This window comes from Molossus molossus, unplaced genomic scaffold (genome assembly GCF_014108415.1).
Source record: "Molossus molossus isolate mMolMol1 unplaced genomic scaffold, mMolMol1.p scaffold_m16_p_16, whole genome shotgun sequence".
NCBI classification, from domain to species: Eukaryota; Metazoa; Chordata; class Mammalia; order Chiroptera; family Molossidae; genus Molossus; species Molossus molossus.
Window position 1 is genome coordinate 16257934 of NW_023425351.1, and position 7738 is coordinate 16265671.

A 7738-nucleotide genomic window follows, 5' to 3' on the forward strand; every position below is an offset into this window, starting at 1 on the left:
CTGCAACTCTTTTGTCCGAGGGCCGACACTCTAATCGCTGAGCCAAACTGGCCAGGGCTATGTGTATTTTTTAAATCTTCACTTGAGGATATATTCATTGATTTTTTAGAGACAGAAGAAGTGGGGGGAGAGACAGAGAGAGAGAAAGAGAAACATCAATGTGAGAAAGAAACATCAATCAGTTGCCTCCCATACATGCCCCAACTGGGGATTGAACCCAAAACCTGGGTATGTGTCCTGACTGGGAATTAAACCCTCCATCTTTTGGTGCACTGGATGATGCTCTAACCAACTGAGCCACCTGGCCAGGGCCATGTTATGTGTATTTTACCATAATTTTTAAAAAAGATGAAGTAAAAGATAAATGTCAGTTCTTAATTTTTATTTTAAAATTCTTCTTCTTCTTCTTTTCCTTCTCCTTCTCCTTCTCCTTCTCCTTCCTCTTCCTCTTCCTCCTCCTCCTCTTCTTCTTCTTCTTCTTCTTCTTATTATTATTATTATTATTATTATTATTATCATCATTATTTTGCTTCCAGTGGAGCATTTTTGCTTACCTAATTCTGGAGACCATTGGTTTTAAAGTGTGTCAATAGGCAGATGGTGATGGGCACAGGTTCACACTCCCAGATCTTTCTTCAAGAGGGATGCACTACCCAGCAGCAGGGAGTATACTCAGTAGATGGCACAGTTGTTGGCCACTCTGGGACCCATCTAGTTGCAGAGAGCCACCTTGATAAGGTGACATCCTTTCTAGGTCAGCCTATATCCGTTACTGAAGGTGATGAAGGATGAGTGTGAGATACTCTGATGGTCAGCCCTCTTTCCAGGGTGGCCAAGGTTTTGTCCTGTCTGCATTGCAGTTCTAGTTCTTTCTCTGCCCAAACCTACTTTCACTTCTTCCTTTTACAGATGTGAATATCTAAGAAAAACTGTGCACCCAAACTCGATCTCAGCATCTGATTCTGGAAAACTGAATTTGCAACACAGATCAAGATACTAGTAAGATTATGTAACCAATAGTAAAAGGGATTTTTTTTTAGTTTCGCTTTCAGAGAGAGCATTATTAGTGCACAAAAATGCCATTGGTTTCTGGATGTTAATTTTGTAGCCTGCTACATTGCCAAATTCATTTATCAACTCTAGTAGTTTTTTTGTGAATTCTGTAGGGTTTTCTATGTACAATATCATGTCATCTGAGAATAATGACAGTTTTACTTTCTCCTTTACAATTTTTATACCTTTTATTTTCTCTTCTTGTCTTATCACTGTGACTAGGATACATCTGATAAGGGGTTAATTTCCAAAATATATAAATTACACATACAACTCAATGAAAGGAAGATAAACAATCCAATTAAAAAATGGGCAGAGAACCTGAACAGATACTTCTCCAAACAGGACATTCAAATGGCCAAGAGACATATGAAAAAGTGTTCAATGTCATTAATCATCAGAGAGATGCAAATTAAAATATCAATGAGGAATCACCTCACACCTGCCAGAATGGCTGCTATCAACAAATTGATGAAGAGCAAGTGCTGGTGAGGGTATGGAGAAAAGGGGACTCTAGTACACTGCTGGTGGGAATGCAGACTGGTGCAGCCACTGTGGAAAACAATATGATGTTTCCTCAAAAAATTAAAAATAGAACTGCCATTTGACCCAGTGACCCTACTTCTAGGAATATACCCTAAGAAGCCTGGAACACCAATCAGAAAGAATATATATACCCCTATGTTCATAGCAGCACTATTTACAATAGTTAAGATCTGGTAACAGCTCAAGTGTCCATCACTAGATGAGTGAAAAAAACACTGTGGTACATGTACACAATGGAGTACTATGCAGCTATAAGAAAGAAAGATCTCTTGCCCTTTGAGATGACACAGAGAGACTTGGAGAGTATTATACTAAGAGAAATAAGCCAGTTAGAGAAAGACAAGTATCACATGATCTCATATATTTGTGTAATATAATAAACAAAATAAGCTGACAATCAAAATAGATCCAGAGACATCAAGTAGGGGACAGACTGACAAAGCTCAGAGGGAAGGGGTTGGGGCGCAGGAAGAGATAAACCAAAGAACTTGTACGCATAACCTGTGAACACAATAGTACATTGAAGGCTGGGGCAGGGAGGAGGGGGGGTTAAAAGGGGAAAAATGGGGAACATCTGTAATACTTTCAACAATAAAGATAAATTTCTAAAAAAGAGTATGTGACCAGATTCTTTAAATTCTAAACCAGAGTGAACTAATTTTTAAGTTACTTAGTTAAATGATGAATGCCATTACACTTGAAGGATAAAACAAAATAGAGTTTTGAATAGGCAAATTAAGTTCTTTTCTGGTTAAGAAACATACACACATGTGAACCAAACGAACATTGAAAATTATGCCACAGGATGATTAGAAACTTTGTCTCTGTAAAAACGGTGGCATCTATAATTCAGGTAAACCTATTTAATATAAAGCAGGTACGATCAGACATTAATATCTGTACACTGGCCCCGAGCACCTTCCCACACTGTAAATGCAGACAGTGATCAATGGGCCTGAAAGAAGAAGAGTTAGGCATAAATATCCTAAGACGATAAGTAGGTTAATTCATCATCAGGCCAGTTCATAGTTCTGGGGAGATAAAATATGCTGAAAGGCCAAAATAAGAGCTATCAGGTGGTTGAAAACCTTTTAAATATACTTACTCCCTTTTGAGTAATTATAGTTATATCTTGATTCCTCTGCCTGCCTCTGTGGAAGTCCCTGGAATCTTAAAATTTCTATAAGAAATTTCACACATCTAAGGAATCTTTCCCAACATTATAGTCTCTGGTAATATGTTTTGTGCTCATGTATTCTGAAGTCATATTTACACTAAAAAGAGAATGAAAGAAATTACAATATAATTTAATTTCTACCTCACGTTGGCTTTAATTATCTGGATATTATAGAACCTTCCACATGTAGATCATTCTTAAACATAAATATATTAAAAAACTTCAAAACAGAACTGAATTGTCTGTAATCATGGAAGGAAGAAGAGATATAGAAAGGTGAAATAATTTGCAACACCAAATTAATTAAATTTCCATTTGGTTATTGAGTGAGGTGACAAGTAAGTCTCCTGGGTATTTCTAAACTGTGATAATGATAGTCAGTATTTATGGACACATACAATGTGGCCTTTACTAGGCTTATCTCAGTATTTCCTCAAAACAACCTGCAAAGAAGGAATAATAATAATACCTGTTTCACAATAAGGAAATACACAGTTGGGTTGCCACCCCTTTGAGGGTCGAACGACCCTTTCACAGGGGTCGCCTAAGATATAACAGTAGCAAAATTACAGTTATGAAGTTACAATGAAAATAATTTTATGGTTGGGGGTCACCACCACATGAGGAACTGTATTAAAGGGTCGTGGCATTAGGAAGGTTGAGAACCACTGGTTTAGAGGATTTAAACCACTTGCTAACCTTATACAGAAAGGAAGCGAAAGAAACAGGAGGGAACCCACGTGGTTGGCTCCGAACTGGAGCTCCTACATGTGAATGGAACCAGCCAGTTCATCAATTAACCGTTTGACTGATGCTTTTCATTGCATGAACTGGTGGTTTATGTAAATGTTCTGAATCACAGAACTGTATTACTACTTAGGACTGGCAGACTTCAGTGAGAACATGACAAGACACTTCTATTAACTTTTAAGAATTTTCCCATGAAAATAGATATTTTTCAGACAAGTTATAGTGAAAGACTAGTTTGTTGGAAGAGTCACCCAAGCAAAGAGTGGTGGGGCATTAAATGACGGATCATCTAATCTCATTTACTAGGGAGATAATTGTTCTAATTTCCTGAACGTGGACATTTACCCAACTCATGGTCTTGCTGCCAGACGTCATTATGGAGCACTGAAGTAGCAACACACACCATCTCTCTCGCTTGTCCTCCCATCTACTCTGTGGTAGGCAGTGCTAACAGATCAAAGCACTCGCAGAGCCCAGATGTGGCTGGGAATTCATGTCAGCAGAGTCCACGGGCAGCCACTTCCAAATGACTGGAGTAAAACTTAGAACAAACTTCTTTGAGTCCTCTAGCACTCGGGGGCTGGAGGCAGGGAGTTCGAAGTATGATCAGTGATTTTTTGCAACACCTTTGAACAGTCCCAATTTCCTCCTAAATGTTCTAATCAGAGCGGTGGCATTATGGAAGAGAGGTCTTAGGACAAGAGCTATCCTCCCCTCCTCTGGAGTTCTTATTAGGTAACTAGACAATTAAGATGATAATACAACCTCACTTACGTTGATAAGAGCTTAATATATTAGTCTCCCAGCTAATAAATTTGCAATATTAAAGGATCCCCTCCTCAGATTTTATAAGTGAATATGTGTTAGACATGTGTTAGGTGATTTCGGAATCAGTAGCTCTTGGGAACAGACTAACTGAAATGTTGGTTACATCACAGAGCTCACTCAATAAGCTAAAGGGGACAGCTATTTTGAGACAAACCTTTTGGCAAATTTCACATAACCACTCATCCAAGTTCCCTTTGCTTATGAGTAAGAATGAACTGTGGCTTACAACTAAGTAGAAATAAATGTTCTCAGCAGGGAAGAGTCATTACTAATTTAATGAACCAGAATTCTGGTTATAGCTCTGTGAAGGACCATAATGTGTGAATTTAAATAAAACACCATGGCTTTGGTTTTAAGTGCTAACACGTAAAATATTACTCTCTTCCTGACTTTAAAAGCAAAATGTGTAAAATTTGAATGTGTCTATCATGTTCACTGACAGGCACTATAAATGAGAGACCCTAATAAAAGTGCACACAGGACTCTAAGCAGTAGCACTGCAGGATATGGGTTCCACATTGGTCAGTTATGTTCCATCTGTTACAGGGCTGCTGGTTTTAAATAGCAAAGTATGTTATACATGCACTTATATACACTTGAATATGACACATTTTTTTTCCTTAAGTTGCAAACCAAAGTGATGAAAGCATCCTATGAAATTTAGCAAAAGGTCTCTTCCTAAAGTTTCCTCTGTAGACCTCTTTGACCGGCTCCATCAATTCTCCTTATTTATGTTTCTGACATTTTCCATTGTCTGTAAAGTCCTAGCATGTGGGGACATGGTGGCCCTGTTCATTATCATCTTCCCAGTGCCTAGTTTTGTGCCTGGTTCATGCCTAGTGTCTAAGAAATATTTGTTGAATAAATAAAGAAATGACTTTTTGAAAAGTATAATGATTGAACAAAAGATCTTATATTAGGACTTCTTTGCTCATAATTAATGAGTTTAGGTTCATGAACAATCAATTAGTTTAATTTTTTTTCAATTACTACATTAAATTGTGTTATCTCCAGGGGAATTCTACTTTAGATGAATTAAGCTAGCTGTCTTTGAACTGGGATTCAAGTCCTTTTGGGGATGAAAAGGATTTTCCAGGTGGTCCATAGACAAAAATACTTTAAGCAAATCATTTTCAAATCTTTAATTTCTATATATATTCTTTCCCAAAATTAATTTTCTTGAGAAAACACATGTAAACCACTCCCATTGTTGTTCTCACGTTTCTTCTACCTTACAGAAGAAGCATGCTTCTCACGCAATGTGGGTCTTCCTGTGGTTGTTGTCAGAAGTGGAGAAAGTCAGGTGACCATAAAAGCTACCACGAAAACGGGCATTCCTGAGTGTGAAAGGAAGCTCTATAAATAGCTTGGAACAGTATTGATAAAGGTGTGTTTTTTTGTTTGTTTTTTGTTTTGTATAGATAGAGTGGGAGGGAGAGAGAGGAAGGGAGAGAGAGAGAGAGAGAAACATCGACGCGAAGGGACACATCGAGCGGCTGCCACCCGCACGACCAACCAGGGCCGGGGACAAACTGCAACCGAAGTACGTGCCCTTAGCGGGAACTGAACCCAGGTCTCTCAGGACCGCAGGCCGATGCTCTAACCGCTGAGTCAAACCGGCCAGGGCGATAAAGGTGTTTTGAAGATAACTCTATTATAATTCCCCTCCCCCTTCTGAAATATACTGGTTTCAAAAAGGTACCACATAATGAAAGAGTAGCAGGTAAATTAAATATTAAATGTTGGTAAAGTTTATATGGTAATTATTAACATGTATTTGTATTCCCCAAAGTGTCCTGGTTTTGATGATGTTATATATTGTCCTCTGTTCCAGTTATCTACACTATGTGACAAATCACCCTCAAAACTTAGTAACTTGAAAGAACAATAGTTTTAACATGGTTCATAATATTATGGGTCAGGAATTCATAAAGGGCTGAGCTGGGTGATTCTTCTCTCTCTTGGCCTTGCATACAGCAACTTAGTGGTTTCCAACAAGCCAATGGGCTGATCTGGGGGCCTCAAGATGGCTCCACTCACAGACTCTGGTGCTTTGGTGGGGTCAGCTGGGATTGTTGACTGGAGCGCCTCCATGTGGCCTCTCTAGATGGTGGTCTCAGGGTAGTCAGAACTCTGACATGATGGCTGGCCAGGTGGAAGCCAGTGGACTTTTATGAACTTGCCTCGATAGTCACAGTGTCTATTTTGTCTCACTCAGCTCATATTCAAGAGATGGGAACATAGACCTCATTGCCAGTGGGAGAAATTTCAAAGAATTTTCAGCCAGTTTTTTAGTTTTTAAAAATAATTTTTCTTTATTGATTTTAGAGAGATACTAAGAGAGAGGGAGAGAGAGAAACATCAATAAAAGAGAACATCGATCAGCTGCCTCCTACATGCCCTACACTGGGGATTGGGCCCACAACCTGGGCATGTGCCTTGACCTCTTGGTGCATGAGTCAATGCTCAACCACTGAGCCACACTGGATGGATTGCAGCCAGTTTTTAAAACCACCATGTTCCACTTATAGACCAGATCCAAAGAGACTTTACCCAACTTGGCATTCTCAATATCTTTTGCATCCTTCTCTTCAACTCCATCTTTAGTGTAACTTCATTAGCTTGGATTCTCACAATCTTCCATCTGTACAATTAGATAATACTCTTAATTGACCTGTTTCTAGTTTCTCTTTGTTTTAATTTTTACTTTTTATTTATGCATTTAATGCTCAGCAGAGAGAGAGAGAGAGAGAAAGAGAGAGAGAGAGAGAGAGAGACATTGATCGGCTACCTCTCGTATGTGCCTCAACTAGGGATCAAACTCACAACCTACGTATGTGCCCTGACCGGAGTTGAACTCACAACCTTTTGATGTACAGAATGACGCTCCAATCAACTGAGCCACCCGGCCAGGGCTAAAATCCAAACTTTCTTTCCTGTCATTCCAAGCCCTTTATTACATGAGGGTAACCTAACTTTCCAAACGTATCTTCCATAATCTGTTTCATATACTTTAATGTTCAGCCAAATACCCATTTAAAAATTTTTCCTCTCTAGCATGCTCCTCCATAGCCTCAGTGCACGAACGCTGTTTCTTCTCTCTGGAATCTATCTCTACACCGGAACTTTCATCCCTTATTTTTCCTACCCTGCCCGAATCTAACAGTTCTCTAAGGTCCTGATGAAATGCATCCTCATTTGTTCACTCAACAACAACAAATAATGACAAGGCTTACATGTCAGCCTCTGTTCTAGGCCCTGACATCACAGGGGTGACAGGTGGACAAGTCCTCCACCCTCAGAGAGTTTACAGATCCTTATGTGAAAGTAATCTTGTCTCTTGATGTCTCACAAAAATTCATTGGTTCTTTTCTTTCATTCTTT